This window comes from Nycticebus coucang, chromosome 2, assembly GCF_027406575.1.
Source record: "Nycticebus coucang isolate mNycCou1 chromosome 2, mNycCou1.pri, whole genome shotgun sequence".
NCBI classification, from domain to species: Eukaryota; Metazoa; Chordata; class Mammalia; order Primates; family Lorisidae; genus Nycticebus; species Nycticebus coucang.
The window spans coordinates 87822529-87839686 of record NC_069781.1 but is presented as its reverse complement, the minus strand read 5'-3'; the positions used below and the strand labels follow the sequence as shown (position 1 = coordinate 87839686).

Here is a 17158-nt window from a genome sequence, read left to right as displayed (position 1 = left end):
TATGTGGCTGGCGCCTTAGCCACGTGAGCCACAGGCGCTGCGCCAGGAAGTTTATTTTATGCTTGAATACAAGCAGGCTGTAAAGAGATATCAACAGCGTCTGAAAAGGAGGGAGGCATTTCTATATATGGCAGGCTGAAGAGCAGCTGGCTTTACAGACAAGTCTTTCTTTTTTTTTTTCTGAAACAGAGTCTCACTATGTCACCTCAGGTAGAGTGCTGTGGCATCACAGCTCACAGCAACCTGGGACTACAGGCGCCCGCCACAACACCTGGCTATTTTTTGGTTGTGTTGTTGTTGGCAGGCCCGGGCTGGATTTGAACTCGCTAGCTGTGGCTGGTGCCCCATCCACTGAGCTACAGAGGCAGAGCCTATATACATGTACATGTATATATATATATATATACACACATACATGTATATATACACACATACATGTGTATATATATACACACACACACATTTAAAAGTACATTTTTTCTTTCTTTCTTTTTTTATTTTTGAGGCAGAATCTCACTCTGTCACCCTGGATAGAGTACCATAACATCGTAGCTCACACCAACTTCAAACTGCTGCCTCAGCCTCCAACGTAGCCATACTTTCCTGGCAATTTTTAGTAGAGATGGGGTCTTGCCCTTGCTCAGGTTGGTCTTGAACTCTTGAGCTCAAATGATCTACCCACCTGAGCCTCCCAGAGTGCTAGCATTACAGGCGAGAACCACTGCCTGGCCTATTTATTTATTTATTTTTTGAGATAGAGTCTCACTCTGCCCGAGGGCTAGAGTGAGAGGTGACAGCAACCTCATATTCATGGATTCAAGTGATCCTCCTGCCTCAGTATTCCAAGTATCTGGGGCTATAGGCACCTGCCGTAGTGCCTGGCTAATTTTTCTATTTTTGGTAGGATGGGGGGGGTCTCTCTCTTGCTTAGCCTGTTCTAAAACTCCTGATCTCAAGTGAGCCTCCCACCTCACCCTTTCAGAGTGCTAGAATTATAGGCCTGAGCCACTGCTCCTGGCAGGATGAACTTTTTTTTTTCTTTTTTTAGAGACAGAATCTCACTTTGTCACCCTCAGTAGAGTGCTGTGGTGTCACAACTCATAGCAACCTCCAGCTCTTGGGCTTAGGTGATTCTCTTTCCTCAGCCTCCCAAGTAGCTGGGACTACAGGTGCCCGCCAAGACGCCCGGTTATTTTTTGGCTGTAGTTGTCGTTGTTTGGCGGGCCTGGGCTGGATTTGAACCCGCCAGCTCTGGTGTATTCGGCTGGTGCCTTAGCTGCTTGAGCTACAGGCGCCAAGCCTATATTTGCAAATTTTATGCTCAGGATGTTTCTGTTTAATTTTCAGACATCTTATCAGGTAAATTTATCTTATCTCTAAATTTAATAAGCCCAACTATTAATATGAAAACATACACACACAGACACACACAGCATACACCCAAAGAAAATATACCATACCTAAACTATGAAGCATTTGCTCACTATCAATAATTACTTTAAATCCCATGTGTGGCTAGGTGCATCTGTATTGGATAATGCTATTGTAGAGGTGGATCTGTAATGTCTCAAAATGGGAAAGAGTAAGCTGTCCTTTTTTTTTGTTTGAGACAGAGTCTCACTTTGTCATCCTGGATAGAGTGCCATGGCATCATAGTTCATAGCAACCTCGAACTCCTGGGCTTAAGTGATCTCTTGCTTCAGCCTCCCAAGTAGCTGGAACTACAGATGCCCACCATGACACCCAGCTATTTTTAGAGGCCTGGCCTCGCTCTGGCTCAAGCTGGTCTGGAACCTGGGAGCTCAGGCCTTGGCCTCCCAAGTGCTGGGATTACAGGCATGAGCCACCACACCATCCCACCTACTATTTTTTATATTAACAGTTGGGCCAATTGCTTTAATTTGAGGTATTTTATTTGAAAATGTATTAAGCATATTACCTGAATATATAACTAGCCTACTGACAAAATCTTTATTCTTCTTTTATCTAAAGAAGAAAAGAGGCTGGGTGCTCACACCTGTAATCCTAGCAGTCTGGGAGGCTGAGACAGATGGATTGCTTGAGCTCCAGAGTTCAAGACCGGCCTGAGCAAGAGCCAGACCCAGTCTCTACTAGCCGGGCATTGTGGTGGTCACCTATAGTCCCAGCTACCCAAGATGCTGAGGCAAGAGGATTACTCAAGCCCAAGAGTTTGAGGTCGCTGTGAGCTATGATGACACCACAGTACTCTTAGCCTGGGCAACACAATGAGACTCTATTAAAAGAAGGAAGGAAAGAAGGGAGGGAGGGAGGGAGAGAAGGAGGAAGGAAGGGAGGGAGGAAGGAAGGAAAGAAAAATGCAATATGGGGGGAACTGGAGTGGGGTAAGGGTGGGGACTTGGTTTAGTAGGAGACCCTGGGGGCCTGGTTACCTCCAGACATCCATCTGCCCACTTCTCTTGCTCCATCGATTCCAAGGAACTGTGGCGACCTCAACCTACAATTGAGTGAAGTGGCAGTGGAGGCCAGAGGGTTTGCCTGGCTTACTGCAGGTTAGTGCTGGGACAAGCCACGCAGAAGGTGACTGGTGACACCTTTGTCCATGTTGCTGCTCACCTGCGTCTTCACCCTTAGCCCAGTCTACCTGCTCCAGCTCACCTCAGCTACTTAGTCCAGCTGCCAGCTGGGGCTAAAAGTCCACCATATATTTTCTGTCCAATTCCATTCCTTGCATGCCATAGCAGTTGGGAAAAGTTCAATTGAATTTCTAGAAAATGCATGTGACAAGTATGGACCTGTATTTAGTTTTACCATGGTAAGTGGGCAAGACATTTACTTACCTTTTGAGGAGTGATGCTGCTGACTGATTTTTTTTGTTTGTTTTGTTCTGTTTTTTATTTTTTTTGGTTGCAGTTTTTGGCCAGGGTTGGGTTTGAACCCACCACCTTTGGCACATGGGGCCAGCTCCCTACTCGTTGAGCCACAGGTGTCACCCATTGCTGACTGATTTTTAATAGTAAAACTCAAGACCTGAATGTAGATGCCTACCATTGTCTCACAATACCTATGTTTGGGAAGGAAGTTGCATATAATAGGCTTAATCCAGTTTTTGTAGAACAGAAGAAAACGTTAAAAAGTGACCTCGGCTAGGCGAGGTGGCATACACCTATAATCCTAGATTCTTGCACTCTGGGAGCTCAAGATAGGAGGATCCCTTGAGCTTTGGAGTCTGAGACCAGCCTTAGCAAGAGAGTCCCTTTCTCTACTAAAAAAAAAATACAAAAATCAGCTGGGCAATTTGGCAGGCACCCACTCGGGAGGCTGAGGCGGGAGGATCCTTTAGCCCAGGAGTTTGAGGTTGCTGTGAACTAGGCTGATGCTCTGGCACTCTAGCCTGGGATAGCAGAGTGACACCCAGTCTTTTTTTTTTTTTAAGTGGATTTTGGGCTCCGTGATCACCGTTGTTGTCTGACTCAACCTGTCCCTGCTCTTTCTGTCACTATGGATTTGATAGATGTGATATGCTGAACTGGGTTACCTAAAGAGTGGTGACTTTCCCCACAATACTTGCCCTATTTCGGATAGAGCCTTAGCCTTTCCCTTATTCCATTGTTGTCTTGGACTAAGTTGAGTAAAAGAAGATTCTTCAGCATCAGTTTTTATCCGTTTTGCTCTCACTTGTTGGCTTGGACAAGTTTAGGGGCTCAAGCCTGCTACAATGGGGTATATTCCTTCTATTGTTATTCCAGTTCTGCTCTGGGCCTACAAAAAATTCCTGGAGCCATGCATATACCCTCATTTCCCCTTTCGTTAGTCATATATGGCCTAGAAAAGCTATAGAAGAATCCAGTGATGGGTGGCACCTGTGGCTCAAAGGAGTAGGGCGCCAGTCCCATATGCCGGAGGCGGCAGGTTCAAACCCAGCCCCGGCCAAAAATCACACACACACAAAAAAAAAATTCAATGATAAAAATAAAGGCAAAGTACACTGTAAGGGTGGAGACATAAATGGATTACCAACAAGAGGACCAGCAGAAACCTCTGATAAAAAGAAAGACTAAAGTAATTTTCTCCAAAGGATTTCATCATTTTTAAAATGGACCTGATGATACAAAGCACTTTTTTTTTTTGCAGTTTTGGCCTGGGCCGGGTTTGAACCCACCACCTCCGGCATATGGGGCCAGTGCCTTATTCGTTTGAACCACAGGCACCGTCCCTAAAGCAACTTCTTTGTTATTGTCTCTGACCCTTTTCACTGAGACCAGAATTCTGGATAGACAGAATTAGGTATTTACCTGATACGAATCAGGGAAATACATGGTATTGATATTTGAAATGTAGTTAGTTATATTTAATGACCTCATTCCTGAGTTCCTTTTTCATTAATGTAGCATTCATTTATTTCTACTACTGCTGTTTTAATAATATGAATAAATACAAGATCTGTGCCAGTACATACTCAGTTACTAGCTAAGTACTTAAAAAGCTATGGTTTTGGGCGGCGCCTGTGGCTCAGTGAGTAGGGCGCCTGCCCCATATGCTGAGGGTGGCGGGTTCAAACCCAGCCCGGGCCAAACTGCAACAAAGAGTTGCAGCTGGGCATTGTGGCGGGCGCCTGTAGTCCCAGCTGCTCGGGAGGCTGAGGCAAGAGAATCGCGTAAGACCAAGAGTTAGAGGTTGCTGTGAGCCGTGTGACGCCCCGGCACTCTACCCGAGGGCAGTACAGTGAGACTCTGTCTCTACAAAAAAAAAAAAAAAGCTTTGTTTTTTCATTCACATGAATTTGACTGCTGTTTGCTCTCATTTCCCAGGGCTCTTCAAATTTGAGTGGAATACAGTGTACTGTGAAAGAGTTTAGTGAGGCTGTGCCATGAAATGAAGGGTAGGGTTTTTGAAGACGATGATGATATGCTCATAAAGATGTAATTACTGGCTCGGTGTCTGTGGCTCAAGAGGCTAAGGTGCCAGCCACATACACCTGAGCTGGCGGGTTCGAATCCAGCCCAGGCCGCCAAACAACAATGACAGTTGCAACCAAAAAAAAAGCTGGGCATTGTGGTGGGCGCCTGTAATCTCAGCTACTTGAAAAGCAGAGGCAGGAGAATCATTTGAGCCCAGGAGGTGGAGGTTGCTGTTAGCTGGAATGCCATGGCACTCTACCCAGGGTGACAGCTTGAGGCTTTGTCTCAAAAAAAAAAAAAATGTAATTACTGGTCAAGATGTTGGAGCAGCTTGTCTGTGAAACTAGTTATTATTGTTATTTTTTTAATTTAAATTTATTTATTTTTATTGTTAAATCATAGCTGTGAACATTAGTGCAATCAAGGGGTACAATGTGCTGGTTTCATATACAATCTGAAATATTCTCATCAAACTGTACAACGTAGCCTTCATGGCATTTTCTTAGTTACTGTATGTAGACATTTGTATTCTGCATTTAGTAAGTTTTGCCTGTACCCATTCTAGATGCACCGTAGGTGTGGCCCCACCCATTACCCTCCCTCTTCCCTAACATCCCCCCTCCCTTTCCCTTCCTTGACCCTTTCCCCATATTCTTTTGCTATAGTTGGGTTATAGCCTTTATGTGAAAGCTATAATTTAGCTTCATAGTAGAGCTGAGCACATTGGATACTTTTTCTTCCATTCCTGAGATACTTTGCTAAGAAGAATATGTTCCAGCTCCATCCACGTAAACATGAAAGAGGTAAAGTCTCCATCTTTCTTTAAGGCTGCATAATATTCCATGGTATACATGTACCACAATTTGCTAGTCCATTCGTGGGTCGATGGGCACTTGGGCTTCTTCCATGACTTAGCAATTATGAATTGGGGTGCAATAAACATTCTGGTACAGATGTCTTTGTTATATTGTGAATTTTGGTCTTCTGGGTATAAACCTAGTAAAGGAATTATAGGATTGAATGGCAGGTCTATTTTTAGGTCTCTAAGTATTCTCCAAACATCCTTCCAGAAGGAACATATTAGTGTGCATTCCCACCAGCAGTGTAGAAGTGTGCCCTTTTCTCCACATCCACGCCAACATCTCTGGTTTTGGGATTTTGTTATGTGGGCTACTCTTACTGGGGTCAGGTGATATCTCAAAGTAGTTTTGATTTGCATTTCTCTGATGATTAAGGATGAAGAGCTTTTTTCATGTGTTTGTAGATCATGCGTGTCTTCTTTAGAGAAGTTTCTCTTCAAGTCCCTTACCCACCCTGAGATGGGATCACGTGTTCTTTTCTTGCTAACACGTTTGAGTTCTCTGTGGATTCTGGTTATTAGACCTTTATCAGAGGTATAACCTGCAAGTATTTTCTCCCATTGTGCAGCTCCCGCAGTTTTTGGTCAGGGCATGCAGAAGCCCGGCGCGCACAGGTCGCAGGTCGGGGGTCGCGGTGCTGCTCTTATGCAGGTCTGGTGGAGCTAAGCCCAGTAGTTTGAGGTTGCTATGAGCTGTGACGCCATGGCACTCTACCCAGGGCAATAGCCCGAGGCTCCAGTGTGCCAAAACCAGTCTCACTCTGCCCCTGAGGGTTAAGGCTGTAAGGCAGCTCAGTCCCTGCCTTTAGGCTGCTCAGTCATTAGGTTACTAGGTCCCGCTGATCCTTGCTCTGGCACCCTGATGGTGGATCTTGCTGGGGCAGTTCTTTTACAATGACACCCTGTGGCCCGGCTCAGCAGCTCAGTCTGGGGCCCTAGACGATGCCCAAAGTTCTCCGCATTCCTGCTCAAGCTCTCCCCAAGGCAGTTCAACTGAGTGCCATGTCCAAAAACACGGAAACAGTTCACAGATAAGGCCTTTCCAGTTTGCAGTCTTACTGCAGCTTGTAGTTACCGTTGCCAGCGGGATTAGGTCAATCGAACACACGCAACCACTTCCAGTTTTCCACTGTTTTTGTTCTTCTCTTGGGGTCCAGAAGTCCCTTGCTGACTCCCTGTATCCTCAAAGGGATGATTATAGGCAGATCCCACCCGCCAGAGATGCCTGGAGTCTTATCTCCCCAGACTCACTGTGCCCAGTTGCAGGGAAGCTGTTACTCGGCCGCCATCTTGCTCCACCCTCGGTAGTTGTTATTATTTAATACTTTGAGAAGAGAAAACAGATAGGAAAATAGGGGAAACCTCTTTGAAAAATGAAACTTCTCTTACATAAATGTCTAAAATATCTTATAAAATCTACTCCTATTGCATTCTCTCTCTTCTTACAGATTGTTTAAACATAAAAGTTTTTTTAAAAAGTGGCCTTAACGGGCGGCGCCTGTGGCTCACTCGGTAAGGCGCCGGCCCCATATACAGAGGGTGGCGGGTTCAAACCCGGCCCCTGGCTGAACTGCAACCAAAAAAAAAAAAAGCTGGGCATTGTGGCAGGCGCCTGTAGTCCCAGCTACTTGGGAGGCTGAGGCAAGAGAATCGCTTAAGCCCAGGAGTTGGAGGTTGCTGTGAGCTGTGTGAGGCCACGGCACTCTACGGAGGGCTGTGAAGTGAGACTCTGTCTCTACAAAAAAAAAGAAAAGTGGCCTTAACATAGCCCATTTTAAATAGTATGTTTCTATAATTGAAAAAGCAACAGGAATAATTTCAAAGTTGAGGAGAAGGTGGGGAAAAATTTGTTCTAAGCTCATAATTTTAACAGCTAGCCATTGGGGGGTTTTTCTTTTAGATTTTATTTATTGAGACAGAGTCTCATTTTGTTGCCCTTGGTAGAGTGCCAAGGTGTCTTAGTTCACAGCAACCTCTAACTCTTGGGCTTAAGCAGTTCTCTTGCCTCCGCCTCCCGAGTAGCTGAGGTACAGACACCCGCCACAATGTCCGGCTATTTTTAGAAACAGGGTTTCACTTTGGCTCAGGCTGGTCTCAAACCTGTGAGCTCAGGCAGTGCACCCACTTTAGCCTCCCAGAGTGCTAGGATTATAGATGTGAGCCACTAGGCTCAAGAATATTTCTTTCTTTTTTTTTTTTTTTTTCTTCTTGGGGATTCATTGAGGGTACAATAAGCCAGTTACACTGACTCAAGAATATTTCTATAAGACAATCCGGAAATGGAAACAGCAGAAAAAGCTGTTGACATTCTGCAAACTTTACTAGATTCTACATCTTTTGTCAGATGATGAAGTAGTAGGGATACTCATTGGACTGCTGTTGGCAGGGCAGCATACGTCCTCAACTACTAATGCCTAGATGGGCTTGGGGTGGGGGCAGAGACAAAACACTGCAAGAAAAGTGTTATTTAGAACAGAAAATAATCTGTACAGAGAATCTGTCTCCCTTAGCTTACAGCCCGCTGAAGGGTATAAATTTACTTGATCTTTTTATAAAAGCAACATTGAAACTTAGACCTTCTATAATGACCATCATGATGAGAACAGCCAAAATTCCTCAGACTGTGGCGTTTTATAAAATTCCTCCAGGATATCAGGTGTATGTTTCTCTTCCCGTCAATCAAAGACTTAACTCATCATGGATAGAATGTCTAGACTTTAATCTCTATTGCTACTTAAGGCTAACTAAGCATCAGAAGAGAAGTTTGCCTATGTGCTATTTGGAGCTGGGCATCATCATTATATCGGGGAAATTTTTGCCTCTGTTCAAATTAAGATAATTTGGTCCACTGTGCTTCATTTATATGAATTTCATCTCCTCGATGGATATTTTCCTGCTGTGAATTATACAACTATGATCTACATCCCTAAAAACCCAGTTATCCATTACAAATCAAGATCACTGTGAAAAAGACTGCAAGGAATTAATATGTGATACATCATTGTAAGCAGCAAAAGCACTCAAAGAGAATGGAGTTTATAAAATAATTATGATACAGTGTACTGGGTTTTTGAGGGTATAATTCTAAAAGCCAGTTTAACTTAATGGTTTTAATATTTTATTAAGCGAATGGTTCTATTAAATGTAATAGCATTTGAAACATTTTCTAATGTCTACTTTCTAGTAGTTTTGATACTTACTACATACATAAGCTTTAAGGAATTTCATTAGTAAAAAATTTGTCTAGGGGCGTCCCAATAATTGGCACATCCTAAATAATAAAGTTTCTAGGTAGTAATTTTAAGAGTATAGACAGCTCTTAGCAAATAAGTTCAAAGTGTTCAAATTTTGGACTAGCTCTGCAAAATCTTAAAAAATTAAATAAGGCACTTGGAAGCCACACATTATTTACTAAGCTGGGCAACTGTGTGTTGCAGAACCAGAAACATATTTATCAGATAGGTAAATATGTAATATTAAGTAATTAAATCAAGAGTCATGAGCAGTCTTTAGTCTTAATAATTACATTATTTTCAGGAAATATTATCAAGGATGGTCCTAGATCTCTCAATTTCCTATAGACAGTGTTTTCAGTCAAAATGTCAAAAGATGGGCGGTGCCTGTGGCTCAGTGAGTAGGGCGCCAGCCCCATATGCCGAGGGTGGCAGGTGTGTGTGTGTGTGTGTGTGTGTATGGGAGGGTATAGTATAAATTTACATCTAAAGCTTTGAATAAAAGTTAATACTAATTGTTTTGGTATGGTGACAGTTAGCAGTGTAGCTATGTTTTGAAGAATATGTATCTTTTGACTTTTCTTTTTTTAGGGGGTACAAGTGTAACAATATTTTTTATTCCTTTAATAATATTTATTAATACAAATGTTTTTTATTATATTTATTTGATATAATTCTGAAGTCAGGGGTTTTAATGTCTTCCCCCCCCCCAAATAATGTATGTTGTACCAGATAGGTAGATTTTTATCCCTTATTCACCTTCCTCCCTCACCCTTTAGTTTTTGATGTCCATTACACCATTTTATCACTAATACGTGGTCATAAATTTTTAGCTCCCACTGTAAGTGAGAACATGTGGTGTTTGTTTTTCTTTCTTTTTTTTTTTTTTTAATTGTTGGGGATTCATTGAGGGTACAATAAATCAGATTACACTGATTGCATTTGTTAGGCAAGGTCTCTCTTACAATCGTGTCTTGCCCCCCAAAGGTGTGGCACACACCAAGGCCCCACCCCCAACCCTCCTTCCCTCTCTCTGATCTTTTGACATTTTTTTTTTTTTTTTTTTGTAGAGACAGAGTCTCACTGTACCGCCCTCGGGTAGAGTGCCGTGGCGTCACACGGCTCACAGCAACCTCTTAACTCCTGGGCTTACGCGATTCTCTTGCCTCAGCCTCCCAAGCAGCTGGGACTACAGGCACCCGCCACAACGCCCGGCTATTTTTTGGTTGCAGTTTGAACCCGCCACCCTCGGCATATGGGGCTGGCGCCCTACTCACTGAGCCACAGGCACCGCCCATCTTTTGACATTTTAACTGAAAACACTGTCTATAGGAAATTGAGAGATCTAGGACCATCCTTGATAATATTTCCTGAAAATAATGTAATTATTAAGACTAAAGACTGCTCATGACTCTTGATTTAATTACTTAATATTACATATTTACCTATCTGATAAATATGTTTCTGGTTCTGCAAGGTCACCTACAAAAATCCTTAGGGGATAATTTTATTTTTTCCTCTTTGGATCCAGGTTGTTCCCTGCTTCCTTTTCAGAATCTAATTAGGGATGTTTCTCTTATTAATTCTCTTGATTAAAATGATTAACAAACTTCTTTTTCTTGTTTGTTTTGTTTTTTGAGACAGAGTTTCACTATGTCACCCTCAGTAGGGTACTGTGGCGTCACAGTTCACAGCAACCTCAAACTCTTGGGCTTGAGCGATTCTCTTGCCTCAGCTTCCTGAGTAGCTGGGACTATAGGCACCCGCCACAACGGCTGGCTATTTTTTGGTTGCAGTTGTCATTGTTGTTTAGCAGGCCCAGGCCAGGCTCAAACCCGCCAGCTTTGGTGTATGTGACCGGTGTCCCACTCACTGAGCTATAGGCGCTAAGCTGAACAAACTTCTTTTTCTTTTTTTTTCAGACAGAGTCTCACTATGTTGCCCTCGGTAGAGTGCTATGGGGTCACAGTTCACAGCAACCTCCAGCTCTTGGGCTCAAGCGATCCTCTTGCCTCAACCTCCCAAGTAGCTGGGACTACAAGTGCCTGCCACAACGCCCAGCTATTTTTCTCTTGCAGTTGTCATTATTGCTTAGCTGGGCTAGGCTGGGTTTGAACCCACCAGCCTTGGTGTATGTGGTCGACGCTGTAACCACTGGGCTACGGGTACAGAGCCTAACAAAGTTCTTTTAAAACATAAAATGTGAGAGCAGGGGCTCAGTGCCTGAAGCACAGTGGTTACGGTACCGGCCACATACACCCAGGGTGGTGGGTTCAAACTTGGCCAGGGCCAGCTAAAAAACAACGACAACTGCAACAACAACAACAACAAAATAGCCGGGTGTTGTGGCCAGCACCTGTAGTCCCAGATACTTGGGAGGCTGAGGCAAGAGAATCGCTTAAGCCTAAGAGTTTGAGGTTGCTGTGACACCACAGCACTCTACCAAGGGTAACATAGTGAGACTCTGTCTCAAAAAAAAAAAAAAAGTGGGAGCAGGGAATTCTGGCTTTAAGGCGTATGAACAAAGGTCCCTGGGAACAGTATAACCGGTCACATTCTAAAGCCTGTGTTCAGGAATCAACCTACTTCAAATTATACGTGAAGGTCCAACTATATGACATATCTGTAATTTGACCACATAGTTTGTTTTTACTAGATGATGCCAAAATGTTCCCTTATTTATATTACAGTAGTCTTATTTATTTATTTATTTTTGTAGAGACAGAGTTTCACTTTATGGCCCTCGGTAGAGTGCCGTGGCCTCACACAGCTCACAGCAACCTCCAACTCCTCGACTTAAGCGATTCTCTTGCCTCAGCCTCCCGAGTAGCTGGGACTACAGGCGCCCGCCACAACGCCGGGCCATTTTTTGGTTGTAGTTCAGCCGGGGCCAGGTTTGAACCTGCCACCCTCGGTATATGGGGCTGGCGCCCTACCGAAAAGGCATGGTGTCACAGCTCACAGCAACCTCAAACTCTTGGGCTCAAGTGATTCTTTTGTCTCAGCCTCCCAAGTAGCTGGGACTGCAGGTACCCTTCACAATGCCTGGCTAGTTTTAGAAACGGGTTCTCTCTCTAGTTCAGACTGGTCTTGAACTCCTGAGCTCAGGCAGTCTACCTGCCTCAACTTCCCAGAGCTAGGATTACACGTCTGAGCCAAGATCCCTGGCCTTTTGCATTCTAATTGTAATGGAAAAATCTCTGCTGTTAGATAATTATTTTACATTAAAATTTTCTTTGAGAAAAAATGCAATCTATAGTATTTGTCTTGTTATTTTGATTTGCAGGAAGCTCTGGGCTAATATTGAGTCACAGTAGCTGTAATCTCCTAGAATTATGATTTTTCACAATCTTCTCCAAAGATCTCTGGGGTTCTGTGGTGGTTCCTTGTTGATAGGCAAGCATGATCACCTCTGCCCGCTTCCTCTCCTTAAGCAGCACCCTTTTTGTTGTTGTTGTTATTGCAATTTGGCTGGGGCTGCGTTTGAATCCGCCGCCCTTGGTATGTGGGGCCGGCACCCTACTCACTGAGCTACAGGTGCTACCCCAAGCAGCACCCTTTTAACTGTTTTGTAAATATCTATCTATCTATCTATCGGTTCCACAGAAGACTTTGTGGGATAAGAAAGGTTTCTATGCTAAGAAAAACTTGTTTGATTAGTTTATTTGCTTCCTCCTCCACAGTTTGCAGTCTCTGATTTTATATTCTCTATTTTCACAGCAACAGTTTCATTTTATACATTTAAAAGGTGGCACTCAAGCACTTCTGGAAGCAAGTTGATATCAATCCTAGAGGTGTCACTGCCTCCAGGGAATTGGGAGGATTCCCAGGGGATTCCTGCTCAGATCCAAGTAAACAAACTCCTGCTGCTGCTGACTACCAGTTGCCCGTGGAAATTTCAGGTTCATTTGAGTCCCTGCAGGTCTTTCCCAGCATTCAAAATATTCTCTAGGGTTACCTAGGGAGTTGTTTGGCTTATAGATTTGAGGTTACTTCAAATTAATTAATTAATTTATTTATTCATTTATAATTTCAAAAAGTTTATTTTGATTATGAATGGTACTGCATTTCTAGAGATAATGGTGATTGTGAAACACACCAACAGACATGACCAATAGGTAAACATGTAATGATCCTGGCCAAAGTGTATCTTGCTGGTTAAGTAGAAATATTTCTTTTTACAAATGTTTTGAGGACAATACTTAAAACTACACAAGAATTGAAAATATAATTTTAATGAAATTTACATGAAAACGGGGAATACCAATATTCTTCCTTTACCAAAGCTGGTAAAAAGTCTTTAAGCTTTCTTACAAATGGTGTCCTTATAATTTCCAACTATGAGAGAATGAAACATTTTTTTCTAGGATATATAAAATGATTGCAAATTGTGTTTCCTATATTACTTTATGTATCCGAGTCACTTGCAGATCCTGGTCTGCTGTCATCTGGCCCAGGACTTTCCTTGTCCCAGGCTTTCATAGATGCTTCCATCATGAAATCATCATGTAGAATAGTCCAGCCTGGACCCTCTTCTGATTTTTCTTTAGTCTGTTTGGCTTTTGAGCTCTTTCTAGTTGAACTCATCTCATTTGTAATTCCATCCACTCCTCTCAAACCACTGATGAAATTTTTCTTGGAAATAGCTGATTGTCAATTTAGCACTCTTTCTAATGGAGCTTCCAGCTTCTTTAATCTTTTTTTTTTTGGAGACGGAGTCTCATCATGTCGCCCTCAGTAGAGTGCCATGGGATCACAGCTCACAGCAAGCTCTAACTCTTAGGGTTAAGCGATACTCTTGCCTCAGCCTCCTGAGTAACTGGTACTACAGGTGTCCGTCACAGTGCCTGGCTATTTTTTGGTTGGAGTTGTCATTGTTGTTTAGCAGGCCCAGGCTGGAGTCGAACCCACCAGTCTCAGTGTATGAGGCTGGCGCCCTACTCGCTGAGCTATGGGCAATGAGCCACTATCCTCCAGGTTTTGATAATTGGTGTCTTCATTATCATTTTGTTCCAAAAATTTGATGATTTTCTTCTTTTTCATTTATTTATTTATTTTTGAGACAGAGTCTCACTATGCTGCCCTTGGTAGAGTGCTGTAGCATCACAGCTCACAGCAACCTCAAACTCTTGGGCTTTAGTGATTCTCTTGCCTCAGCCTCCCAAGTAGCTGGGACTACAGCTGTCTGCCACAATGCCCAGCTATTTTTTGTTGCAGTTGTCATGGTTGCTTAGCTGGGCCAGGCCGAGCTTGAACCTGCCACCTTCGGGGTATGTGGCTAGTGCCATAACCACTGTGCAACAGGCACCGCGACAGTAATTTCCTTCTTAATCTCATCTTTGACCCAGATATCATTCAGCCTAAGATTATTTAGTTTCCATTACTTTGTTTGAGTATGAAGATTCCTGTTGCTGTTGAGTTCAACTTTTATTCCATGGTGGTTTGAGAAGATACAAGGAATAGTTTCTATTCTTTTAAATTTGCTGAGGTTAGACTTGTATCCTAAGATATGATCAATTTTGGAGGATGATCAGTGGGCTGATGAGAAGAATGTATATTCAGTTTTATTAGTATGAAATGTTCTGTAGAGGTCTGTAAAGTCCATTTGTTCTAGGGTCAGGTTTTAGTCTAATATTTCTTTTTTTTTTTTTATTGTTGGGGATTCATTGAAGGTACAAGAACCCAGGTTACACTGTTTGTATTTGTTAGGTAAAGTCCCTCTTACAATCGTGTCTTGCCCCCCCAAGGTGTGGCGCACACCAAGACCCCTCCCCTCCCTCCTTCCCTCTCTCTGCTCTTCCTTTCCCCACCTCTCCCTCCTTCTTCCTCTCTCTGCTCTCCCCTTCTAAGTCTAATGTTTCTTTGTTTAGTTTCCTCTTGGAGGAGCTATCCAAAATGTCAAAGGGGTGTTCAAATCTCTAACTATTATAGTGTAGGAAGATATAAAGTTGTTCATATCCATTAGGGTTTGCCTTATAAATTGAGGAGCATTCTGGTAGGGTGCATAAATGTTAATTATCAAAATATCTTCCCTTTGGGTGTTTTTCTTGAAAAATATGTAGTGACCATGCTTATCTTTCTTTATCTTTGTTGGTTTAAGGCCAATTATATCTGCAACTAAAATTGAAACCCCTGCTTTTTTCTTATTTCCATTTGCCTGTATTATACTTGTCCACCCCGTCACACTGAGTCTATTTTTATCCTTTAAGGTAAGATGAGGTTCTTGTATACAGCAGATTTCTGGTCTGAGTTTGTATATCCAGTCAGTCAGCCTGTGCCTCTTTAGAGGACAATTTAAGCCACTCACATTAATTGAGGGAATTGATAAACCTGGCAGTGTTTTTTGGGTGTCATGTTTTTCGAATGTCCAGTGGACATTTTTTTTTTTAATGGGAAACTATAGGTGCTTTTTTAATAAGTGTGGTAAGGAGAGTTCAAATCACAGCATTACAGAACTGGTGTGAGTGAATCGATGTGGTCTGTAGCTAGTATATCATACAGCAGTATTATCCAGTTAAGAAAAAATACAGTTGAAAAACATACATTTTAATTCCCTATGAATCAACTGTAAAATCAACACTGGGAGAACATGGAAACAGTTAAGCCTAACAAATCTACAGAAAGATAATTACCTCCAAATTTAGGAAGTACTTTTACCTGCCTACAAACCTCTTCAAGCCTATGCTTAGCACACCTGCAAAAATACAATACAACTACTGCAATTATTACTATCATTTTCTTTTGCCCTTAGGTGAGAAACACTTGACAGCTACATGCTGAGCCATGCTAACAAAACTAAACCTTTCATTTTCTTTAATAGTAAAATTACCACTACTGAATCATTGTCATAAAAAGTGCATTGAAGTACATTACCACTTATTTTAAATAAACACCAATTTTGAAACAATCAACTTTGAAAAGCTGTATAAGTTTTTTTTTTTTTTTTTAATCTCTGATTACATTTCTATTTATTCACTGTGGTGGCCTGAAATATTGTATTTTTAGAGACTAACCACCACTTAATTTCTTTAAAAACACACACACACACACACACACACACACAAACCCGTGTAATATAGAACAGCAGTGAAGCAAGAAAAATGTGTGCTTGTCACTTATCTTCACTGTACATAAGAAGTGTGATAAAGGGCGGCGCCTGTGGCTCAGTCGGTAAGGCACCGGCCCCATATATGGAGGGTGGGCGGGTTCAAACCCGGCCCCGGCCAAACTGCAACCAAAAAATAGCCGGGCGTAGTGGCGGGCGCCTGTAGTCCCAGCTACTCGGGAGGCTGAGGCAGGAGGATCACTTAAGCCCAGGAGTTGGAGGTTGCTGTGAGCTGTTTGATGCCAAGGCACTCTACCGAGGGCCATAAAGTAGTGAGACTCTGTCTCTACAAAAAAAAAAAAAAAAGATGTGTGATAAAATATGGTACTTGTGCCTCATTAGTAAATAGGAAAACACAATTAACTCATGGCAGAGAGCACCTGGTTGACTAAGATATTACTGTTAAGTTCAAGGTTTGTACTTTCACCTCATTTCTGAATTCAGGCCACCAGAGCATCCCCGCTGAGGCCCTTGGGAGCTTTTGGACACAATCAATATCATGTACTTTTCATCCAATAGTTAACAATATGTGTAATTAATACCGACTATGGGACTGCTAGCGTGATGCCAACTCCTGAGTTTGAAGCTTATCTCAGTCTGCCCTAGAAAATAACTTATATGCCACAGTACTCAACAATTTCCTGCTACTGCAGTTTCACCATCAAAGAGGATCAGACTCAAAACAGAAGCTTTTTTAGGGCTTTTAAAATCATGTTGGGTTGGTCAGTTTTGTTTATCCAATTATTCACAAGCACCTCAAACTTTCAGCATTCCATTTAATGAGTGGTATGCACATTTCCTAAGAAGACAATTGATATCTGAATTTTTTATAACCTTCTAAAAGAAGCCATACTTAACATAGTAACTAGGAAAAAAATTTATCCCTATAAAGATCAAAAGCCCAGAACTACTCAGAATGTGTATTTTCCTAAACAGCTTATTTATGTTAATACTTATAAAAGTGACACCAGAAAAGAATCTGTATTCTGAATGCAGTGACCAGAACAGAATGTCTATAGCTGATACACCAAAACTTAATCACTTGCTATTGAAAAGGACTTCCAAACCAGAGGCTGACAGA

General features: G+C 42.4%; 2 pseudogenes; both read left to right on the top strand.

The window, feature by feature from the left end:
* Positions 1-2343: 2343 nt before the first annotated feature.
* LOC128597693 (lanosterol 14-alpha demethylase-like) lies at positions 2344-8706 on the top strand (annotated as a pseudogene).
* On the top strand, positions 3698-4040 carry LOC128574747 (UPF0729 protein C18orf32 homolog; annotated as a pseudogene).
* Positions 8707-17158: the final 8452 nt, after the last annotated feature.